This window comes from Gymnoscopelus microlampas, assembly GCF_963454915.1.
Source record: "Gymnoscopelus microlampas genome assembly, chromosome: 19".
In the NCBI taxonomy this organism is placed as follows: Eukaryota; Metazoa; Chordata; class Actinopteri; order Myctophiformes; family Myctophidae; genus Gymnoscopelus; species Gymnoscopelus microlampas.
Window position 1 is genome coordinate 24,947,514 of NC_139956.1, and position 24,567 is coordinate 24,972,080.

At 46.6% G+C, this 24,567-nt stretch overlaps 1 protein-coding gene and 1 pseudogene across 2 annotated transcripts in view; one reads left to right on the forward strand and one right to left on the reverse strand.

Annotated features, from left to right (window-relative positions):
* LOC311034334 (pyruvate carboxylase, mitochondrial-like) overlaps nucleotides 1-24,567 on the reverse strand; it is a 454,227-nt gene that overhangs the window by 155,397 nt on the left and 274,263 nt on the right. The gene's annotated exons all lie outside the window — the stretch shown is intronic.
* On the forward strand, nucleotides 627-24,318 carry LOC311035084 (leucine-rich repeat and fibronectin type-III domain-containing protein 2-like; annotated as a pseudogene). The gene is made up of 6 exons: nucleotides 627-1,251; nucleotides 1,684-1,846; nucleotides 4,403-4,573; nucleotides 6,981-7,142; nucleotides 8,136-8,897; nucleotides 22,939-24,318. The product of its transcript is annotated as a leucine-rich repeat and fibronectin type-III domain-containing protein 2-like (transcript).

Sequence of the window (24,567 nt, forward strand, 5' to 3'; positions counted from 1 at the left end):
GTATAATTTTGGTGGTCCTTGACATGAAAAAGTTTGAGCACCACTGATATAACATACATTTTTCAGACAACTGTTAGGATTTAGAAGACATTTGTAGAATCGGAAGCTAGCACAGAGACCAAGAATTGAAGAACACCTTGTTGTATATGATAACACCATTGTCTAATCCTTTCCAGGTTACTATGGGGACTGACGGATGTGTTAAGGGTATTTTGGGATGTTGTTGCTAGGCAATACTCTGCCTGTAGTCTGACAAAGTACGTAGGTCTCAGTGTGTGTGTGTGTGTGTGTGTGTGTGTGTGTGTGTGTGTGTGTGTGTGTGTGTAGTTTGAGGCCAGGTTTTCAATGCTGGAATTTTCTGCACTAAATCACCAAGAGCAGTATGCTGTAGAGTGTTACTCATTTTATATAACACACACACTCACTACAACATCACACTCCACTACTGTCTAGTCAGTGTAGGAAGATGGGAAAGCTTGGCACACGCACACACACACACACACACACACACACACACACGCAACACGCACGCACACACACACACATGCTCAGGTGATGTGAGCTAAAACGCTTCCTCTCTCTCCCTCCATCTGTCTCCAGGTCTGTGGATAGCCAGGCGTTCTACCATGCCTGACCCCCCACCCCTCAGCCCCCGCAAACAACACCACCCACCCCACACGCGGCTCCACCCCAAACAAAGGACAGAACAACCTCCATTCTCCTCCCTCCTCCTCCCCGCATCAGCGCTCTCTTTTCATCCTCCCGCCCCTCTCCATACCTCCTCCTGTGTGCCCTCATCTCCCTCCCCCTCCCCCTCCTCCTCCCCCTTCGCCCACAGCGCCCGCCCGGCGACCGCCAAGCGGACGCCGCCGCCTGCCGCCTCTGCGTCGGCCGCGTTCCCGGCCTTCCATTGGCTGACGCTGGTCACATGCTGCCTGCTGCCCTCCCTGGTTGGCGCGGGGGAGACGTGGGGCATGGTCTCCTCCTGCCCCTTCCACTGTGTGTGCCGGAACCTGTCGGAGTCGCTGAGCACGCTGTGCGCCGACAAGGGCCTGCTGTTCGTCCCGCCGCACGTGGACCGGCGCACCGTGGAGCTGCGTCTGGCCGACAACTTCATCACCGAGGTGGGCGGCATCGACTTCGTCAACATGTCCGGCCTGGTGGACTTGACGCTGTCGCGGAACACCATCCACACGATTCGACCGCTGGCCTTCGCCGACCTGGAGAGTCTGAGGTCCTTGCATCTGGACGGTAAGCACTAAGCAGGCGGAGCCGGATGTTTCTACGATACAGCGGCTCACTTACGCGGGGGGGGCGCGGTTTCCCCATCCACTTCAATTCTGTGGAAGAAACGGGCTGGAGCGGCCTGTGCGGGTGGCGAGTTGTAGGCTCAGCAGCGTGTGAAGCGGCGGATTCTTTGGTGGTCATTTTGGCTTGTAGTGTTCTTTCAGTGAGCTAACAGTCCAACGCAAGTCTAAGTCAATTTAATTTAAGTCAATCTAATTTATGCTCCGTCATACTACAGTGTCACGCACTGAAAATAGACGATCTACAAGGTCACAACGCAATGCGGATGCAACGCGTTGAGAGCTTGTAGATTGGCTATTTTTTGGCACGCGACTGCACTATGCCAAAGTATAAACCAGGCTTAAAACGATTTTTATCTCTTATTTGTTGCTATAGGTAACCGTTTGACGATACTGGGGCCCAGAGACCTCGCAGGCCTAGTCAATCTACAACACCTGATCATCAACAATAACCAGCTGATTAAAGTCTCTGTCCAGGCCTTCGATGACTTCCTGCTTTCATTGGAGGACCTGGACATGTCCTACAACAACCTGAGAAGGTAGATTGTCTATGTTGTATACAGTACGTAGAGTATATCTGTCCTCTTTTGCTCTGCACTCTCTTCATTTCTCGGCTCTGTTCTTCTTCCTGCCTCCAGTTCTCAAACTTTTTTTGGGTGCAAAGCTACAGTCCAGCAGAGAAACAAACTTTCAAAGCAAGCTGAATTATTGATCGCTGGGAAAAAACAAAGCCCCTTGTATGATCAGACAAGTGGGTCAGCAAACACAGGAAGCTTTCCGAACTTGGCTCAAATTGCAGGAACTTGCAGGAAAATGACTGACTCTCAGGCCATTAAAGTGCATTAGGGATATTCCTTTCTATTTTGGTTGAAGTAAATGCACACCTGAACTCAGTCCACTTTAAACCAACATGCCTCACCACTCTACTCTAACCCCCCCCCCCCCCCCCCCTTATGTTCTATTGTGTTCCACAGGAGTCGATGATGGCAAACAACAAAGCTGATCCTCTCTCTCCCTCTCTCTCTCTCTCCAATCTCATCTATTCTCCATTCCAGCCCCACTGTGTTGATGTATTCAGCAGCTTGTGACTGTCAGCTATGATTAAGATGTTTCATTTGTCTCCCCTACAGGAGCCCACTGGCCCCTCTCCAACCTCCAACGAAGCCACGAGAAGAAAGTGTAAAGACTTTTAATGAGGCGTGCATTAACAAACTGTTTGTTTGTCTTCTCCTGTTCAGAGTACCAGGCGGAAGGCCATTTCCAATGAGGTGTTATTGAAGTTGGCCAGTTTCATCGCCGTTCTGGCGTCGTCACAAAGGCGTCTCAATTTGCGATAGAGCACAGGGCAATAAAACTATTACGCTAAATTGAATGTGATCAAATTATTTTAGACAGGTTGGAAGCTCACACGTGTGTGAGCTAGCCCACCTAGTCATGTTCCCGGTATAGCATGTGGGGGAAGGGACAATCACAACTAAAGCTCTCCTTTCAAGTCCAAGTCAAGATGTATTTGTATGGATCAAGCGTACCATAAAACAGCTAGCAATGGTGATCCACACGGTTTACTTTTAAGGCAACGGAGCTCGACAACATTGCTTACGGCTAGGATCAGCATTGGCAACGCAGTGAAAGCTTCAATAATGTCGAACAATTAGGTCATGGAAGTGAAAGTGGAAACACTGCGTCAAAGTATACTAATGGTTAGAGGCAAGGAAGACTTTACTAATGATACAACTTGACTATGGAGTATGGGCACACATTTATAGACAGTAATGTTGTTGAAGCTGAAGCAGAGCGATCCTCATGTTACCCTCCCACATCCTCCTGTCTGTAATTCTCATCTGAACCAGGATCATTTTATTGAATCAGAGAGCCTTGCCCCTCTCCCTCTTACAGCTATTATACTCTATTATAGGCAAAGAATGCAAACATCTGTTGTTATTGTCTGCATTCTCATAGACACCTTGAACTCCCTCAATAGAAAATGATCTGCTAATTACTCTCATACAATAAAAGGCCATCATCAGCAAGGGGACATTCAAGGCCATGCAAATGGACAACTTTGACAGGCTAACAATGTTTCACAAAGAGCTATCCACAAGACAATACCGTCATGACTGTCAGTCGATTCACCTCAAAATGTTCCCAGTGCATCGTGGAATTGCAGCTAACTGACACCGTATCTCGACGACGAGAGGGCAGTCAGGGCACACACTGTAGCAAAACGAATCAATGCTGGAATCGCACGGCTGGCACTATGCGCTCTCTTCTCATCATAAAGTGGCAATAATAATTCAATATAATTTATGATCATATAAAATAATGCTCTAAAATGTCAGCCCTACTTTTATTTTCTCACGTCTGCATTTTCACTGAACCTTTGTTTAACTTGTGCCGTTTTGCCTTCCCAAAACGGAAGCACAACGAATGCATACCTCAGAAGAATACAGAGTGACCGCAGCACTGGGCCCGCAGATGGGAGATGTGACATTCGGAAATAGCCAAGGTTTGGGGAGGGAAATGAGCAGCATCTGCTGTGGTCTCCGTCTGTCATTGTTGTCACCATTAATTAGTCTTGGCTTGGTGTTTTCCACAGAGTAGCGCATTATGTAGGAATATCTGAACGTCGCCTATAGACGGATCTTATTGCATAGGCCCATGCATCCTTGTGTTAATTTTCTTGCATTAATCTCTCTCTCCCGATGGGGTAGTGAGATTGGGAGGTACGCATCAGCCGTTGCTGTGGGAATAATGTGTTTGAGGCTAGCAGCCGTGACAAATCGTTCTCCGATTTCCTCTTGATGTTCTCTCGTCTTCCCGTCACTCAGGCGTTTTTCGTGTAACGGAGGAGAGAACATTGCCAGTCTGTTCAGCCCAAATGCCAAAGACCACAGCTGGAGACATTAGGAATTAAATCACTCAATTAATCTCTTAACATCTCTCTCTTGCTTTTTTCTCTCTGTTCAGTTTAGAGCACCATGGGAGTCCATCTAGAACACTGCCAGCATGTTCAGTCCAAAAAGTCGACCCCAGCCTGATACATTATACAAGAAAACCAGCCTATTAACATCCTATTTCTTCTTCTCCAAATGTAGAGTACCGTGGGAATCCATCCAGAACATGGCCAGTCTCCACACTCTGAATCTGGATCATAACCTGATAGACCACATAGCAGAGGGGGCCTTTGGAGAACTCTATAAACTGGCCCGGCTGGACATGACTTCCAACAGGCTACGGACGCTGCCCCCAGATCCCCTCTTTGCCAGGTATGTCTTAACGGGATCTAACATGTAAAACCCGGATCCTCTGGGAGTGTGCACTCTCAGCGTTACGGGCCCATTTGGTTGAATTTATACAGACTCTGGGGTATTTCAGACGGCTGCAGATTTTCTCCACAGCTTTACGAAAGTTGTGCGCCGAAAATAGATAAAGTCTACAAGCTCGGTGGCCCCGACATTGTCCTAGTTCGATGTGTGAACGGCAAAACAGTGTTCCTGACTTCCAAACAAACTTGATTGATGTAATGGCAACCACAGACTCAACCACATTGGTGAGCCAGGCTGATGCTTGCCCACAAAATGAATGATGGGAATTGTAGGCATACAAAGAATAGCTGAAATAGGATGCATAGCAAGTGCTACCAGAATTTTCTATGACAATGGGTTGTATTGTAAATATTGTTTCTATAGACTAGGATAATCATTATCAATTTAATTTTTTTTCCTTGTGTTTTGGTTTTTCAAAAGAAGCCAATAGCTTTAAAGGACACAAATATTTTACTACCTTGGAATGGCAGCAATGTTTAGAGGCAATGTGGAAAAGTAATATTGTTTTATGTGCAGATGAGGATTGGATCAAAATATAACCGTGGCGTGTACATGGAAGAGAACTGTAATGAAAAAAATTACAATAATAATATTAATAATTTTTTGCCAGTAATGGTTGGCAAGAGTTCCAGTTTACAATGCATAAAAGTGTTTCCCATTTAACAGCATTTATCTTTTAGTGCTAACAAACAACCCAAGGTCTACTAGTTACTTTTCAAGAACAGTCTTGTGCTCTCATCTTGGTATCCTTTGTAAGTCTTTGTCATGATGAAGTGGCAGCAATAGTTTTATAGTCACTCAATAACATTTAAACCTGAATGCAACCTTACAGCAGAATCTTTCAGTGGAGCATCGTTATTCTTTTGAGATCCCACTAGTTGGTTTTCATCTTACCGTTTTTTTCCCCCCACCATTGTGGCTCACACTGAATGCACTGTGGGAGAGCTTTACAAAAGCACTTACAATTACCCACCTGTGCTTTTTATCTCCACATAGCCATGGGGATCGGCAAGATGGCAGCCTCAAAGCGATTTTGGTTCTTTATATTTCTGTTTATATTATTTTCTTTCATAATTATTCAAGACCACCTGCTCTCCCCATCTTAGCATTTCATCAAATATTCTATGCGGGCTGTTAAAGTGTACTTCAGGTCAGGCGAACAAACTATGGCCCATAGCCTTTGTTTTAGTATATCATGTTGGTAATGCACAGTATAGACACCTGGGGACCCCGGTCAACAATGTATAAACAGTAGGGTTTTAGTGGTAAACTGGTATATTTTGGGAAATTGTTATAGTATGAAACACAGATTTTGAACTACAGGAAAGCTTACAGATTCCTGTTCCGAAGAAAAGAACATCAACATATTGGTTCAACATGGGTTAATGACGTGCCATAAAATAATACATGACTCCAGTGAACCCACCAAGTCATTTTAAAATAGTATTTTGCAGTGAATCTTTGAGCTATAGTCATTTGACGGCTATGCAAGCTAAAGCGGCCATCTCATAAATAGCCTTTTATGAACTGGCACATTCAGTGCATTTTCAACAGCTTGTTTTGGGGCTGCTTTTTGTACAGTAGGCGCATAAATTGCCTGCAAGGAGAAAGGCATTGCTTATGAAATAAGTTGAGCTGAGTACGGTTTCCTTAATGTTGTCATGTTATTCATTTTTTATTTTGCCAAGGCCCTGAGGCAGGATGCTTATGACAGCACTCTTGTTGAAATGAGCTGCTGGCCTCATTCTTAGCAGCTTTCTATGGACTGTTTAGACAATTATCTGTCTGATTTTTAAGCTGCAAGCTGTTACAGACCTATTGATGCCAACTCTTCACTATTTTATGACTACGTGTTTTCCTTTAGACAAAATGCAAAACTGCAAAGAGTAACATAGTTTCTAAGTATTGAGAAACATCTATTAGTCATCGATTTAAAATTGTTTCACTTTTGTTCATCAGACTGATATTCTGGAATTATCTTTCATTTGCTTTCCATCAATGGCACTGTTATATGTTTTTAATTGTACTAATCACTTAAACCCTATTATACTTCATTGACCGGGGTCCCCCACGGGTCTGTACTGGGACCCCTTTCTTGTGCTGCAACACATTTTCAGCTTGTAGATCTGTTGTTTTCACCAAATGTTTGCCTATTATGACATGACCAGAATGTCGTCTCTGTCGGACAGAAACCTCTGTTTTTTCCGTAAATTAACCCCCTACTTCGTCATACAAGAGTGTCGCACAAAAGCAGTGAAAATAGCAGATCTACAAGCTCACAACGTGACGCATCTATTTTCACTACCTCAATTAAAAAAATATATTAAAAATCACTCCTTGTCACCAGGTCCCAAACTGGCGCGATAAGTCCCACCCCCTACAACACCATCATCAGCCTCAACTTTGGGGGGAACCCGCTGCACTGCAACTGTGAGCTGCTATGGTTACGGCGGCTAATCCGTGGAGATGACATGGAGACCTGCGCCACGCCCCCTCACCTGGCTGCCAGGTAAACATCACTTCATTAAAGCCTATATACGTCAGTTGTTTATATTATTTTTCTTTTATATTTATTCAAGACCACCTGCTCTCCATCCTAGCATTTCAAATGTTCTATGCAGGCTTAGGGTTGCATAGAAGGTAAGTACACTTCAAGCGCCGACTTGAAGTGTACATCAAGTGTACTTCATGGTATATGGTTTTGCCAATTAATAAATGGCTTTAAGCGAAACATTCATATCCTAGTCCACTGAATCAGCAAAGCCGTTATTGAAAGCTCTTATAAACACCAGGTAACAGCAAAACAAGACACACCATTTTCTTCTCCATTCCCACTATTCCCATCCATTTCACTGCAATGCAGTCTCATTCGTCGAGGGCAGCTGTACAGCTGAGACTGTATAGGATATCTTGCATTGTGCATAAGGTCATGACAGTGTGTGTCAGTGTTCACCGTCACATTCTCTATCGGTGAGTCAAGTTCTTGTGAATTTCTCGTACGTGGGCAGAGGTGATGCGATCTCTATAGTATTCCTTTGCACTATTCCTTTGCATTGTACATGAGGTCTTGACGAGTGCCTGCACAGTATGAGCTGTCAAACTCAGGATGCCATATACACCTGTCCTGTATCCACTGTATCCACATGTCTCTCAAACTAATTCCAGTAGGTTTATTTTTCATCTAGTGATACAACTATCAACTATTCCCTTAGTGATTATTCTATCGATTACGTTTTTGATTAATTGAATAATCTAGAAGCACACACACACACACACGCAAACAAATCAACAAATCTAATCGACTTTGAGACTTTGTGGTACAATGGTGTACACAACGCATCGCTGTGACACAGTATGAGGATGTACTGTAGATCTCCTATGTGTTTGACATTGTTGGTTGCTTATGCCAAGAAAAAAAGTAAATCAAAACTTTGCCCTAAAATCGATTATTCAATTAAAATCAAGTAGTTAACAGTTGCAATCCTCCCCTTCTCTCTTGCAGGTACTTCTGGTCCATACCAGAGGAGGAGTTCACGTGCGAGCCGCCACTCATCACCCGGCACACACACAAACTGTGGGTTCTGGAGGGCCAGCGCGCCACGCTCAAGTGCCGCGCCATCGGTGACCCTGAACCGGTGGTCCACTGGGTGTCGCCGGATGACCGCATTGTGGCCAACTCATCGCGGACCGGCTCCTTCAGCAACGGCACCCTGGACATCCTGGTCACTGTCGCCCGGGACGACGGCACCTATACGTGCATCGCGATCAACGCGGCGGGGGAGGCGACAGCGAGTGTGGACCTGAAGATAATCCCGCTGCCTCACCGAGGAGGAGGCGGCGGAGGGGGAGGAGGAGCAGGGGGAGGCACGGGAGGAGGCAGTGCTGGCGGAAATGCTGGGAATACCGCCACCGGCAAGAACACTACCAACGGGATTTTACGGAGCGATCCCGGCTTGTCGGACATCACCACCGGGAAAAATGGAGGGATTAACAATGGAGGGGGGCGCGGGGGGGGAGAGGGGGATGACGGGAGAAAAGAGGGCGAGGAGGACGGCGAGGACGGGAGGGCGTCGGAAGGAGAGAGGGCGGACGGCGAGGCAGAGGGGGACGAGGAGGTCGAGGAAGAGAGGATGGTGGGAGTGCAGGGGATTACGTCCACCTCGGCACAGGTGCGATGGGATTTAGGCCGCTCGGCCGGAGGTTACTTGGTCTGGATGTATCAGATACAATATAACTGCACAGCTGACGAGACACTCATCTACAGGTCAGTTTGAAGTGTTTACTTATTTTCATTATTCAAAGCATGCAGTGGTAGCTATTTAACGAGTTCTGTATTACTGTTCTGTATTAATTAACCACTTGAACCCTATGCACTTTGTTGACGGGGTCCCTCAACAAAGTCCCTCATTATTTTCCATCTACACAAAATCTCTTTGCCGATCTACAAGATAATTGCACTGTGTTGTGACACTTTGTGATTTTGTAGATATGCTACATTCAGCTAATGTTCTTCTATTATGACATCGCTCAGCATTAGGATGCTAGGGTTCATGTTGTAGCTATGGTACAAATATCCATATCCCGCATTGACCATGTAGGAGATTATCTTGTGTATTTTGTGAATGAATGCCACACAGGGTACAGTAGTGACGGCAGTAGTCCTTGTGCCATGCATTAAGGTGTGTTGACATGTTGTCAAGTTGAATCATTACTATAGCATTAGCATCGAGCATTAAGTTGCTCCATACAGTGTTTGCTAAACAAACAGACCCTTGATACTTCTCTTTGGTCCCGCCTCTGCTTCATTCCTATTTGTTGGCGAGGCTTTGAAGCTAGATTGTTGTACGCTGCATTCAGACAAAGTTAAAATCATTTAGGTCAGCACTAAAAAGAGGTTGGATCTCCGTTTTGGGTCATGAGCACCGAGAGTATAAACTTTCCGATAAGAAATTAATGAAAAACCAGCGGCAAGTCTCTGGTGGACATGCAGCCGCCTATAAGTCCTCCAACCTTCATCTAACCTGATGTTGTGCCACAATGGTAGCCAACAAGTTACAGTTATACGCCAGGCTGCTGCTGTGCGTGAGATTCTTGGCTGCATATTACAGTGAAGCCCTGGTGTGTCTATAAATTGATCGCATTTTCCAGAACATTGCATAGTAGTCGCTATAGGCAAGAGTTGCTGTCCTGCAGAGAAATCGCATGTCAAAATCCTAACTTTAGATCAGAATGCCAAGTGACAGCCTGTCACTTACTTTCTGAAACCATTTTGTGACAGTAGGGTTGCGCCAGCCCCGAACCAGCGTCTCGTTTTGCAACAAACCCTGAAATATTTATCAGCGTGGCACTTTTGTTCAGTAACTGTTAACCTTGTACATGGCCGGATGGATAGCTGAAGGGGAGGATGGAGGGAGAGAGAGAGAGAGAGAGACATGAAGGGATGGAGGGAGGGAGAGAGAGAGAGACATGAAGGGCTGGAGGGAGGGTGGTAATTAAACATTTATCTCTAGCCCTGCATGACACCGCAGAGCTCAACAGTTGGGTAGCTGGTGCATATGGATGAGAGAGAGATGGAGGGATGAGCTGGTGGAGGCAGAACAGGGGGTGGGAGTGTAGGAGGAGGAGAAAGAGTCTGTTGGAATTTGTGGCCAGGAGGCTCAAACAATGTGGAAGGCATCAAATCCCCCCTGCTGCTCACGGGGCAAGCGCTTATTATCGCCTTACTGTCGATGTGATTTGTGTTCACGTTGTGACTTCTCACCAGCATTTAAGCCTCTGGTAAGTCATGTCACGCCACATTCAAAATGAAATCTCCAGCCTGTCTTACATGGACAAGTTTACTGGCTATAGGTCTACAGGGACGGGAGCATTATAAAAATGTTGGTGCAGATGAGGGATTTGAGGTGAATGCGGCGATGCTTGCTGCCATATCCTATTAAACGCACTGACTTGTTAACTTGACATTTTAGGGAATAATGTGAGGTGACGGCATGTTTACCTAAGCGCTGTTCCCCTTGGGAAATCAGAAACAAATTATATGAAGCTTATCACTGAGAAAGAATATAGATGGGTATGGAGCTTATTTATCACTGAGAGACAATATGAATGGGGCTGGGCCTATCGCAAGGAGGGAGCAAGAAATGTATGGTTGAAATTAAGAGAGACAAATTGATGAACCGAACGATGGACGGGACACAAACTTGACATAAGGCAAAATGGAAAATGAAAGGAAGGAGAGAGGAATATTCCTGTCAAAAGTAAATCATGTAACCAAGTGTGAGCTAATCTGTGCGTCCGTCTTCCAAAGGAAAATTAGATTTCAGCACATTTACATTTGACAGAGCATGTATTGACACAGGCATAAGTAATACGTGACGAGTCATTCATTACTAATAGTCTACAGTCGACTGCTTAAGTCCCTTTTGTGCAGTGGGCACATGGATGCGTAGTAGTACTTACTACGCATCGTTGCGTGGTAGTACTACTTCTGTTTAGCACTCCAGTTGTAGTGCTAAACAGATGGCAGGGGGACGTGCTGGTCACGGCTTGGTGAGGCGAACACTGAAACCACATTTGAATAGTGGCGTTCTTTTGCTAGACGCTGAACATATTTCTAACTTGTATTTCAGCTTCTTACATTGCAAACATGCTTACTAGTTGTAGCATAAAAGAAACAACAAGTACCTAGTCTGCCGAGAGGCTTGCACACTACCTAAGGGGATGGGGTCAAATTTAAGAGAGGATGGAACACAGTCTCTTAACACAGCATGAGTCAGGCTTCAATCAATGCTATTTTCATAATGCATGTACAACACAAACGACAAAACATTCATGTGTGTGTCAATCACTGTCACAGCCAACAGAGGATGAAAACAATACAGAAAGATGGAAAGTGAGTGGGGTGGGAGTGGCAGTATAGCTAGGTGTTACACATGTATCATCTATAGGCGTATGTGTGCGTCTTTATTAAGACCAAAGGTGTATGTGTGCGTCTTCATTAAGAACAAAGTCACTCCTGGACACTCACTGGTTTGGCCGTATGTGAGTAACACAGTCAAATCAAATCACAGTACATTTTTACTGCGTAGGCGAGCTGTCTAAAAGAAGGCCTGTGTGTGTGTGTGTGTGTGTGTGTGTGTGTGTGTGTGTGTGTGTGCGCGCGCGCGCGCGCGTGTGTGTGTGTGTGGCTTGTGCCCGTAGGCCAAGGAAGTAATCATTTTTCACATTTAATGCTCTTGAAAATATTTCACTTTTAAAAACTTTAATCTGTACTGTGTGACAATTGAGGTGGGCTGAAACTTTGCCCAAATATGACGATGACCGTCTTGTGGAAGTTACATTAACACTAAGGATAACAACAGGATTTTCCTACGTATAGTACACACATAGTACACACACCACACGGACAAAAGAATAGACGATGGAAGCGGAGGGCTTCTGGGATGAATGGCGGACGGATAGAGGCAGAATGACGCACGAAGGGAAGGGAGAGAGACGAGACCTTTGAGATTTACGCACGCATTTAGAGGGACAGCATGACGGATGGAGGGAAGACAAAGTATGAGGCTTGTCACGATGGCGGAGTTGGAGATGAGAGGGGGGGGGCAGATCTGAAAGAATGAGGAGAGACCGCAGGGGAGGGGAGAGGGAGGAGAAACATTTAAATAGACGCTGTGTCTATGAGTGTGTGCATGTGGGAGAGAGAGAGAGAGAGAGAGAGACAACAGAAGAAAAAAACTGCAGGGTGAGAGACAGAAACAGAGAGAGAGGAAATATGATAGGAGTAAACGATCATAACCAGTCTCAAAGGACGGATATGGTGTGTCTATGTGTGTGTGTGTGTGTGTGTGTGTGTGTGTGGGGGGGGGGTCTTTAATTTGCACAAAGAAAAAAAGTTAAACGAACCACACTGCAGTGGGGCTGGGGGTTTGGAGGAGGAGAGAAAGAAGACAGGAATGGGGGGGGGGGGGGGGGTCTCAAAGGAGAGATTAGACCCGATGGCTTGCATATTGGCAAAAAAAAAAGAAGAAGCTAGCCACAGAAAGGAGGGAGAGGAGATGAGGAGTCTGATGGGAGAGGCTCTGCGGAAGGAAAGGAGGGAGGCGAGCGGTCTCGGTGGAGAGATAGAGAAAATGGAAGGGGCCGATTGAAAGGCATGAATACCACAACATGAGCCAGGGATTTCCACTGGAGGACTCTGTGATGTTATCACCACAGCTCATCCCAACCACAATATTATATCACCGAGAGAGAGACGGCCAACGAGAGAGAGGGAGAGAGAGACAGACAGAGATAGACAGAGAGAGGGGAGGGAGGGAGAGAGACAGAATGATACAGGCAAGGACAGAGGAAATTAAGAGGGCAGCCGGAGGGAGAGATGGTTATGAGATATAAGGAGAGAAATGTCCCAACCATCATTTCTGTTTATGTTTTCGATGTTATTGCTTTCACCACTGCTGTTATCTACCTTGGCGCGAGAAGAAAAAAAACGTATCATGGCGGGTGAATTAGAGGGAGAGAGAGAACGAGACAGACAGAGAGCGGGTGGGGTCAGTGGACAAGTGTCATATTTTATCATCAGACTAAACAAAAAAGACTGCTGTATAGCGTTGATGGCGTTGATGTGCTAATTGCCAGGTGTGCACTGTATGTGGTGGGAGGCATGCAGGGTCAGTGGCCTGCTGAGTGATGCACAACGTCCCCTGCGTGTCCCAGGAGGCCTGACATGCTGTGGCGGGGTCCCTCCTGTAATCACATCGCTGTGATTAGATCACAAAGCAAATCTGATTGAGGTGGCGAGGGAATGAGACTGTGATGGAGTAACCAGTGCTCCCCGTTTTTTTCCCAATGCCAGACACCCAGGAGAGGTATGTCCTATAGGTATGAGTATGTGTATAGGACCTATTACACATACTCAGCGGCGGACAAAGTATGACTTCAAGTAAATACTTAGGTATTCAAAGGTACAAATTAACTAAATACATTTTCAAAACTTGGCGGGAATGTTCAGAAGAGTAAAAGTAGAAAAGTATTGGTATCAAAATATACTTAAAGGACCAAAAGTAAAAGTACTCAATGTGCAGAATGTCCCATTTCACAAGTTTTAAAATGTATAAAAATCTTAAAAATAGCCGATCTACAAGCTCACAACGTGTTGCAGAGCTTGTAGATCAGCTATTTTCACAATATTTGAAACATAAACATTATTTGTAAGTATGGGTCCTAAGAGTCCCTTCCTAGAAATGTAACAATGGAGTCAAAAGTATTTTTTGTTTTTTTTTAAATGTAGTGGAGTTAAAGTCATCACCTTGCAAAAAAACTAAAAACGAATAATCCAAAAATGTAAATGTACTTAGTTACAAATTCTTTGTAACTAAGTACATTTACAGTAGTTCAGCCCACTACACAATTGAGACATTCCTGTCACAGAGCGGCGTTTTGTAAAGAAAACTGCATGGGGATGGTTGCACACTAAAATGCTCTAGCAAAGATATTTTGTGTTTACGTTTTAAAGCTGCAATCAACTGCAACTCTAACACCCTCGTGGGAGACCAATTATAATTGTATATCATCCAAGAGGGAATCCCTGCTTGGCCACGGCAGATATTGGGCTTATGACCTTCAGGCAGGTCCTACCCGACACCAGGGTCTACATTCCTCAATGGAAGAAGGGAAAGGTATTCTTCTTCTGAGGCCGAAAAAAAATTAAAAATAGAGCTTAAACCATTGGCTTTGCCTTAATGTTCGTAAAAATCAATTTTAAAAAATCTATAAGATAATGAACATTAGAGCACATGAAATACATTTTCAGTAATAGCCAACTATTGTGTCGTGTCTATCTGAAGGGTTTCAGAGCTATTTGCATTGCGTTACTGAATAGCAGGCATGGTTCATGTTCCGGGTATCAAACTACTGGCCCTTTTGTTACATGGAACACTCCAATGAGTACACCCAGCTGCCATCATGAGGTCTTTATGGATCACTGATGCAGCTTGGAGGATACCAATTATGCGGTTTGTAGATTCTAGGGCAGAGTGCACGCTTAAGCGCTGAATATTCAAGGCATGTTAGGTACGGCGTTTCACAGTTTGGAGTTTCTCAACAGGCTACTCCACTCTCACAAGTGTCAGAAATTTGCCGCAGGATTTGACAGCCAAAGACAGGAGCTTGTGAGGAAGAGAAGAAAAGCAGAGAATCACACTGAGCTCCAGAAATAATGAGCCTGATCGAGGTGGGAGTGTGGCAGGTGGGACGGCCAGACATGAAGCAGCCAGTCAAGGGCGGAGTACGGAGAAACAGTGAGACAGAGGAGTGATTCCATTAACTCAAACAACTAATTGAAAAATCATTGAAAAACCTAATGATGAAAGATGAGAAAGACGTGGTGAAATGTAAAATATGTTTCTCACACTTTTAGAGCCTTTATCCGTGGTCATAATATTTGTGTATTTTTATATGCCTATATACTTTGTTAACAGTGCTCACCCAGGGGTCTATAATTGGCCCCCCACTTTTTTCCCTCCGCACCAAATATATTTGCCAAAAATAGCAGATCTACAATCTCACAACACATTGTAAGATTGTAGATCTGCTATTTTCGCCAAATGTTTGCCATTTCCCCAGGATATTCACCTATTATGAGCACTGAACTACATTACTGTAGGAAGGTAGTGCCCGCACATCTGTGGCCCAGGTGCAAGCAGCAGAACCATAAAAGCAGCACAATCATAAACGCAGCAGTATCATCAAGGAAGCAATCATCGTAGTCAATCATAGAAGGAAATAGAGTCTCCACACTGGTAATGCTGAAAAAGCTCAGCTGTATTTTTATTGCGTCGTCAACGTTTCAATCGATCAGATCTTCATCAGGACATACAAGGGAATGGGCATACATACGTTTATATAGGTCACCATCCACACACGGATAGGTTAACCCCAATAGGACAAGTGAGTGTTTATTGCTATTTGGATTCAGGGATGGGTTGCACACCGTTTACTTTTATTTTATGTAAAGCCAGTCATTTGATGAGTCGATTGTTGTAACCTCACTTGCCCTATTGGGGTTAACCTATCAGGGTGTGGACGGTGACCTACATAAACGTATGTGTGTGTATGCCCATTCCCATGTATATGTCCTGATGGAGATCTGATTGATCGAAACGCTGACGACGCAATACAAATACAGCAGAGCTTTTTCAGCATCACCAGTGTGCAGACTCTTATTTCCTTTCATGATATACTGAACTACAGCCCTGGGAGGGAGAGAAAAGGAGAGGTTACAGCAAAATATGGCGTGGCGAAAGGCGGGGGAGATAATGGAGAAGAGAGTGGCATGAACAGAAGGAAGGGTTACAGGGAAGGAAACGAGGGCAAGAGGAGCCTCAATAAAGTTACGGCAACCGGGGAGCAGCCAGAAATAAAACAGACCGTTTAAGTTCGGGGTTAGTGGACAACCATGGTTGGCATATATTCGATGTTCTTTTCGTCCGCATCGGAAAATCTCCATCGATCTGAGCATGAAGGATGCAGCAAGAAAATGAAACAAAACAAATCAAGTGTTCATGTCAAGTCTACGTGACTCCTGGGTTTCATATATTTGTAATGGATAAAAATCCTGTGCTACCGATCGCCCCAATTTGGCTAAGTATAGAGCTGACATTGGATAGGCGTGTTGATAATACTACATCCCTGGGCGGAGGAGAGGTACGGGGCATGGAAATGGAGGCACAGAGATGGGAGGAGAATGACACGAGGGAGGAGAGCGAGAGGCGTGGAGGGAAGGAAAGAACAAAGGGAAGATAGGAAGGAATCAATGAAGGAAACAAGGAGGGAGGCAGGGATACAGGGGAGTAGCAAAATAAGGAGGAGGGCGATGAAGCCAACGAGGGAGGAAGAGGAGGGGCTGTTGGTCTCTTGCTCTCTGGGGGAAATGTAATGAGGCCTTAAACGACATTGTCAATACGACGTTGTCAACTCTCATCACAGAGATGAAAGGGAGTGGGCCACCGTTCAACAATATGTCTGTCATACTACAGTATATGCAGACAGATGGGGAAAGAGAGAGAGGGAGAGATAGAAAGGGACAGAACGGGAGAGAGGGAAAAAAGAGGGAGAAAGCTGCTTTGATATGCTGTAGTCAACACATATTATGGCACCCTTGCATTGTAGGGTTTGAGAGAGAAAGGGATGTTTTCTAGAAAGGAAGAGACAGACAGACATAATGGAGAGATTAACATTCTGTGTGGGGTCTGGAGGGGAGCGAGAGAGACAGACAGACAGACAGACAGACAGACAGACAGACAGAGAGAGAGAGTTTTTTTTTTATCCTTGACTAAAAAGTATAAATAAAAATAGATAAAATAGCTTTGGCAACAAAATAGATAAAATAGCTTTGGCAACATTGTATAAACGTTCATGCTTATAAGGCCAACTGAATGGAAAATGTAAAGGTGGAGGCATAGATAAACAGATGGGTAAACAAGGCAAACAGATGAAAAAAAAAAACACCCAACACAAACAGAGTGACAGACGGTATGGAGCGGCAGACGGTGCGGTACGGTGCGGTGCGGTCGCCAGAAGAGCGGAGGAGGAAGTAATTGCCTTGTTCCTCCTCTCTCTTCTCTGCGCCGTCCGTCTGTCCCTCTGTCCCCTCATCATCACTTCTGGCAGCAGACCATGACACAGGGCTCAGACGAGAGAGAGAGAGACAGAGACACAGAGAGAGAGAAAGAGAGAGAGACACAGAGAGACACAGAGAGAGAGAGAGAGAGAGAGAGAGAGAGAGAGAGAGAGAGGGTGGGTGAAGGTAGAGATAAGCAGAGTGCAGAAAACAGGACAGGACAGAGATTTTACTCATCTATACCTCTCTCCAATTCTCTGCAACTCTGTCTCCTTCTTAATGTATATCTCCCTCTCTCCCTGCATCTCAGTCTGCCTCTCTGCATCTCTCTCCCTCCCTCTCTCTCTCTGTATCTCTCCCCCTCTCTCTATATCTCTCCCCCTCTCTCTGTATCTCACCCCCTCTCTCTGTGTCTCTCTCTCCCACTCTGTATCTCTCTCATTCTCCCTCTCTCTCTGGTAATAATTACCCGTCCGTGTCGTTGGCCTTGAACAAAGCATTCCCTTGCCTCCTCCATGACTGCCCTGCATCTGCGTGTGTGTGTGTGTGTGTGTGTGTGTGTGTGTGTGTGTGTGTGTGTGTGTGTGTGTGTGTGTGTGTGTGTGTGTGTGTGTGTGTGTCTGACTCTGTCTGTGCAGGGCTGAACCATAATTAGAAGGCACAAGGACGGCCAACACACACACACACACACACACACACACAGCTTGTACGATAGGTTAGGGAGTGCTCTGGCTGTCTCTTCAAATGCTGGGTACCGAGATGAGAGCTTTTCTCTCTCACACACACACACACACAGTCACACACAGTCACCGGCATACGAATACTATGAAATATGCATGAATGTATGCTGCTGCATTTCATTCCACATTCGCGAGCATACAGTGTCACACACAAGGAGCCCTAATGAGCATTCAGACTGATGTCAATTTAGCGCGTTATGCACATAGTTTATGTACGCAGAGTGACAACACTGTGCAGTACAGCCATCTATAATTATATTATGTACTATAGGTAAACATGCTTAACCCATTAAGACCTGGAACTGTGTCATTTTTAGATTTGAGCTAAAAAGCATTATTTTACACTTTGGTTATTCAAAAATAGCAGATATACAAGCTCATAGCGCGGCACCGAGTGCCGCGCTACGAGCTTGTAGATCTGCTATTTTTGAAAAATCGTGAAAATGTGTGCAAATCTTTGAATATATATTGTTTTAAAGCGAACATTTTTAACTCAAATCTTTGCTTCTGGGGGTCCCTGGAACAAAATATTTTGATGGGGGTCCGCGGCCAAATACATATAATTTTAGGGGTCCTTGACATGAAAAAGATTGAGCACCACTGATATAGAAACATACGTTTTTCAGAAAACTGTTGGGATTTAGGAGACATGTAGAATCGGCTTCAGGTCTCAATGGGTTAAAGCACACAAGCAGGGGATTAATATTGAGTCACCTGAATGCATGTATGAATGCATACAAGTCGGCCATGTATATTTCAGTGAATTTGGAAGGTACAGTGCTGCGGGATGAGAGAGAGAGAGTGTAGAAGGATTGAGAAGGAGGATGGGAGAAGGGAGTGAGGAGAGGGCAACATGGGAATAATGGAGGAGAGCAAATGACAGAAGTGGAGCAAAATGTCTGGAGGGAGTGAAGACAGGAGGACGGGATAGATAAGGGAAGAGGAGGACAGGCCAAGGGAGGAGACATGAGGAGAGGAGACATGGGGAGAGAGGGGATGGAGGAGAGACCAGCCGAGCATAGCGACCTTGGCTGCTAAATCATTGTTACACTGTACAGTTATATATCTGGCTAATAGAGACACAGTAGGACCACAGCACAGAGAGAGAGAGAGAGAGAGAGAGAGAGAGAGAGAGAGAGAGAGAGAGAGAGAGAGAGAGAGAGAGAGAGAGAGAGAGAGAGAGAGAGAGGGGGTCAGAGCAGAGGATGAAGGGATGGAGAGATAATTAAGAGTAACAGAGATGACAGAGGGACATTTATTTCATAAAGGGAGGATGGAGGAGAGAATGACATGGATGGGGGCAGACGCAGAGAGGGATAGAGAAAATGCTGAAAGGAAGGATGAAGGGAAGGATAGATTCAATAGAAGGATTAGAGATGACTCAAGGCCTTACGTGGGTTGCGTGTGTGTGCGTGTGTGCGAGCACGTGCGTGTGTGTGTGTGTGTGTGTGTGTGTGTGTGTGTGTGTGTGTGTGTGTGTGTGTGTGTGTGTGTGTGTGTGTGTGTGTGTGTGTGTGTGTGTGTGTGTGTGTGTGTGTGTGTGTGTGTGTGTGTGTGTGTGTGTGTGTGTGAGTGACACACAGGGACCATTGAATAGCCTGGCTGTTGGATAATGCATATTAAGCCAAAGCCTTTACAATATTCAGTGTCCTATCTCATCACAATACATATTGCAATAGTTTTAGTTCATATAAGATAAAGATACACACACACACACACAGGTCTGGCATGAATGCTTCACACATTGAGCGTGGGCCGAGACAAATGAAAGAGTAGAACAGAAACGGATTGGATTTATTGTCCTCAATTATGTGGCTGACTTGACTGAGTCAGCCACATTTTCTCTCTCTCTCTCTGAGTTTAACAGCAGACAGGCCTGTCGAGTCCACCAAATTAAGTGAATGGACAGAGGAGAGGCAGTGATGAGGAAAAGATGAGAGGACATTCACAAATCGTAGTGTAAAGAGTCAAGGACAGAGCGAGGCAGATAAGGCCAAGGAAAATACCAAATATAAATATATACTTTTCTTTTTTTTGTTGTGGAGAGCGTATGAGCCACAGTCAAGTCCATGATCTCCGCATCTCACGGGATCTATCAATTCTACATGCACACATAAAGGGCCTGGGGAAGAAACGAAACGGCTGTCATATTTTCTAAAGGTCCATTTTACTATGCTCATAATATGACCCATCCCCTTTTATTGAGAAACAGACTTCGGGCTAGACTTCGGCGCCGGGCTTTGCAGGCAGCACGTCATGTATATTTCATTTGGCTGACACAGGACGTAAAAAGGGGCATTTCACTGCGCTGACACAGCTAATGTTCTCCTGCTTTCCCTCAGGCTTTTGGTGTAAGCTGCCTCTCTGAGCAAAACATCCCTGCTGCAGTCTTTAGTTCATTAGGTACCCGCTTACACACTCTGCTTTCATTTGAATTTCTAAATAGCTCCACTCACTCCATTACATATATAAACTACTTAGATTAGAAAACAACTTAATAGCTTCAACGAGGCTGGTTACTGAGGACAGCCAGGAATGCCCAGACGAATAATTTGTTTATAACATGCCCATAGCCTTTTTTTTTTTGGTCACAAAGTTAAGGAGAAAATAGCATTTGATCAACAAATGATCCTTTCGCAGTGTGCGGTGGCCACAGATTTCTACTGTTGTATCAGCCCTATGGGTTATCAGTTATCGACCAAAGGGGTTATCAGATATCACCCCATTCCCAGCTCTTTTTTATCGCTCCCCCTCATCCAGGACAAATGGAAGGCCAGGTACTGTATGTGTTTCCGACGTCCTGATTCACCCTGAAATCCTAAGCTGGTTCAGTTGGGGCCGTTGCGAGGGAATGCGGCGCATGTGACCGGTTCTATTAAGGATGTTGAGAGATGATACCAAGGACTGGCTCCCACTGGTGTCTGGATACATGCTGCTTTTGTAGAGTCAGAGTCAGAGTCGGGCTACATGACATTTAGAAAATACAGCCCATATCTGAGGGGATTGAAAATGGTACGAAAGGGAGAGGAGAATAGATAGGAGAGAGAGACCAGACTGCTGTCTGGTATACAAACACAGCCTTTGATCTCTGCAGTGAAAGGACATACAGACACAGTCACAGAGAGAGAGAGAGAGAGAGAGAGAGAGAGAGAGAGAGAGAGAGAGAGAGAGAGAGAGAGAGAGAGAGAGAGAGAGAGAGAGAGAGATGGAAAATGTATGAGATGGATGGAAAAAGAGGGAGAGATACAGATGTGTAAAAGAAGAAAACAGGGGGCACGAGGGGGGGAGTGAGAGAGCGAGAGAGGAAGTGAAGAGGTCGCAGACAGAACCAGACAGGGAGATCACTAACAAAACATTTGTGCTCACAAAAAACACACAGTGCACACACACACACACACACACACACACACACACACACACACACACACACACACACACACACACACACACACACACACACACACACACACACACACACACACACACACACACACACACACACACACACACACACACACACACACAACATACATACACACACACAACAACAGCAGAGGGCAAAGTCAGTCACAACAGTGGCTCGAGCTGCAGTGGGTGTGAAACCCACTGTCTCTCCTCTCTCTCACACACACACACATAGCACAATGTCTCTCTCTCTCTCTCTTTCTCTCTCTCTCTCTCTCTCTCTCTCTCTCTCTCTCTCTCTCTCTGTGTTGACCTCGTTCACCTGTCCCCTAACCATCACTTCCAGCGGGTGCTGTAAACGCTTAAAACGAGGAAACGTAAAACGTCGCCCTTTTTAAAGTAAAACTGAAAAAAATCCTTGCTATTCACTTCTTGCAGATAGCAGTGCACGCACACGGACGCGCACACACCCTTGTCCTCCAAATGGGCCTACACAAAGAGTTCTCTCTTCAGTCTTCATACATTTCTTCAGCCTCTATCAATAGCCTCATTTTCTTTCCTCTCTCTCTCTCTCTCTCTCTCTCTCTCTTCCCCGCTTTGGCTTTGCAGCATCCATCCTTCAATTCGACCTTGTGATTTCATCATAACCTTATTTTCTTACCTCCTTCTGACAATCTTCCTGTCTTTTTTATCTTTGGTTTGCAACAGTTCCAATATATTCTGACCTTGTGCCTTTTTTCTCTCCATATCGTGCAATAAAGATTTGGACAGAGAAAAAAGAAGATTTTTGTTGTTGTTTAAAGCAGATATTTAATTCAAGTCATGTTTCACAAGGTCACCTGCCATTTTATATACTGCACATTTCCATCCACTAGCTTTCAATGTAGTCAACAGACCAGTGATGGTAGACTGTTCACACGGTTTGTAAATCCTCTCTAGTAGACCTTCCTGCTGGTGAGCCTGGTGGCAGCAATTCGCAACAACACAGTAAAACCCTAACTGTTCATTTAACTGTGAGAGTGTACAAATGCACCCAAAAGTTCTTATTTTACAGTGAACCTGGGCAAATCACTTCGTTCCATTGACTGATATCCAGGGACGTGCACAGATAGACTCTAGGTGGTGCTCGAGCTCCTGCCCTTGGCCCTCATGACCAGAAGTGCCCTTTTTTTCAGTTTACAGCAAGAGTCTTCAACAGGGGGTCCGGGACCCCTAGGGGGTCCTCAGAGTTACTACAGGCGGTCCGCCAAATCTTTATGTGATATGATTTTTCTTTTTACCATAACCACTCGAAACCTAGCATCCCTTTTCTGAGGAAAACTTTAGCCAAAAATAGCCGATCTACAAGCTTACAACGCCTCGCGCTGCGAGGCGTTGTGGGCTTGTAGATCGGCTATTTTTGGCAAAGAGGTATAGGTGTAGAGGGAAAAAAGAGCACACCAAGTAAACAACAAAAAGTATAATTTACTTGAGCACCTGCCCCTCAAAATGTCTGTGCACGCCACTGATATCTATCGTTTCTTCTTCTCCTTTTCCCTCAGAATCCTGCCCTCCACCAGTGACCGCTTCATGCTGAAGAACCTGGTGTCGGGGGTGGACTACAACCTGTGCGTGCTGGCCATCTTCGACGACGCCGTCACGTCGCTGGCGGCGACCAAGGTGCTGGGCTGCACCTCGTTCGCCACGCAGGACGTCTACCCGGCGTGCCGCTCGCTGCAGGCGCACTTCCTGGGCGGGACGCTGACCATCCTGGTGGGCGGCGTGGTGGTGGTCACCCTGCTGGTGTTCACCGTGGCGCTCATGGTACGCCACCGCGTGTGCAACCACGGCGACCACATGCTGTGCCACGACGCGGGCAACGAGACGGGCGGCGGCGTCTGCTGCCAGCAGGCGGCGGGCAACGGAGGCGGAGACAAAGGCGGGGCCGGCGGCGGCGGTGGCGGGATGTACCAGTCGAACGGCTCCGGGGACGTGATGATGGTGGTCTTGCCCAACGGCTTGGACTCCAAGAGGGGGGGAGGACGAGGAGGAGGGGGCGGGGGGAGGGAGGAGAAGGACAGGGAAGCGGCTGAATGCGCCTCCCCTTTGCCTCCCAAGCTCCCCCCGAAACCCAGGCCCAAGCTCAACCTGGAGCACTTCCTGTCGGCCGGGGGCGTGGTCTCCTCCGCCACGGCAGTGGGGGGGGGAGGCGGCGGGGGGAGATGGCGCTGGTGGTGAGGCAGAGGAAGCTGGAGAAGGCGCTGGCGTACACGCCCGACTCCGACCGGGCGCCGCTGTACTACTCCCCCTCCCCTCCGTCCACCCTCCCCCGCCAGGGGCGCCCATGCAGGGACCGCCCCCGCCCCAGGCTGGAGCGGGAGCTGACCAACCGCGCCAGCTTCTCCCTGGCGGTCCCGCTGCGGGACTCCGACCTCACGGACTGGAGGATCACCAGGGGGGCGGCGGGCGACCGGTGGAACTCGTCGCAGGCCTACCAGAGCCCCGCCTCCCCGCAGAGCCCCTCCTCCAGGAGGATCGGCGGCAAGCGCCGGCGGCACTCGCTGGACATGGGCTCCTCGGTCGCCCTGACGGCGTCCGACGCCACGGCCACCATCGTGGCCAAGCGCTACGGCGCCGTGAGCTACGCCAAGCGCCTCAGCGTCATCTGGACGCGGCGGAGCCAGTCGCTGCACGGCATGCTGGTCCAGTGCGCCGCGGCGTCGGGCGCCGCCTCGGCGATGGCCGGCGACGAGGAGGGCGGCGTCGGGGAGTACGGAGGGGGGGCGTCGGCCAGGTTTCCGCTGCAGAGGGGCTACATACACGCCTACAATACCAACTCCAACTCCAACGCCAACGCCACTAAGGGTGCCAACGCCACAGAGAGGGGGAGAGGAGGCAAGGAGAACGGGAAGACCCAAGAGCTGGAGGAGAGTATCGTCTAAGGGAAAGAGAGATAGAGAGAGATAACGATGGAACGAATGGACGGTGAGCAGAGAAAGACGAAGGCAAAGGGAGGGAGAGGGGTGACACAGGCATGAGAGAGGCAAGGAGGGTCGATCTTGGAATGGGATCTCGATTCAAAGAGTAGAGGGAGAAAAGAGTGCTAGAGAGAGAGGCAGAGTGATGTAGGGAGGGAAGGAGGAGGGGTGGAGTGAAAGATAAAAGGTTAGGAGTTCACAGTGAGTGGTGGT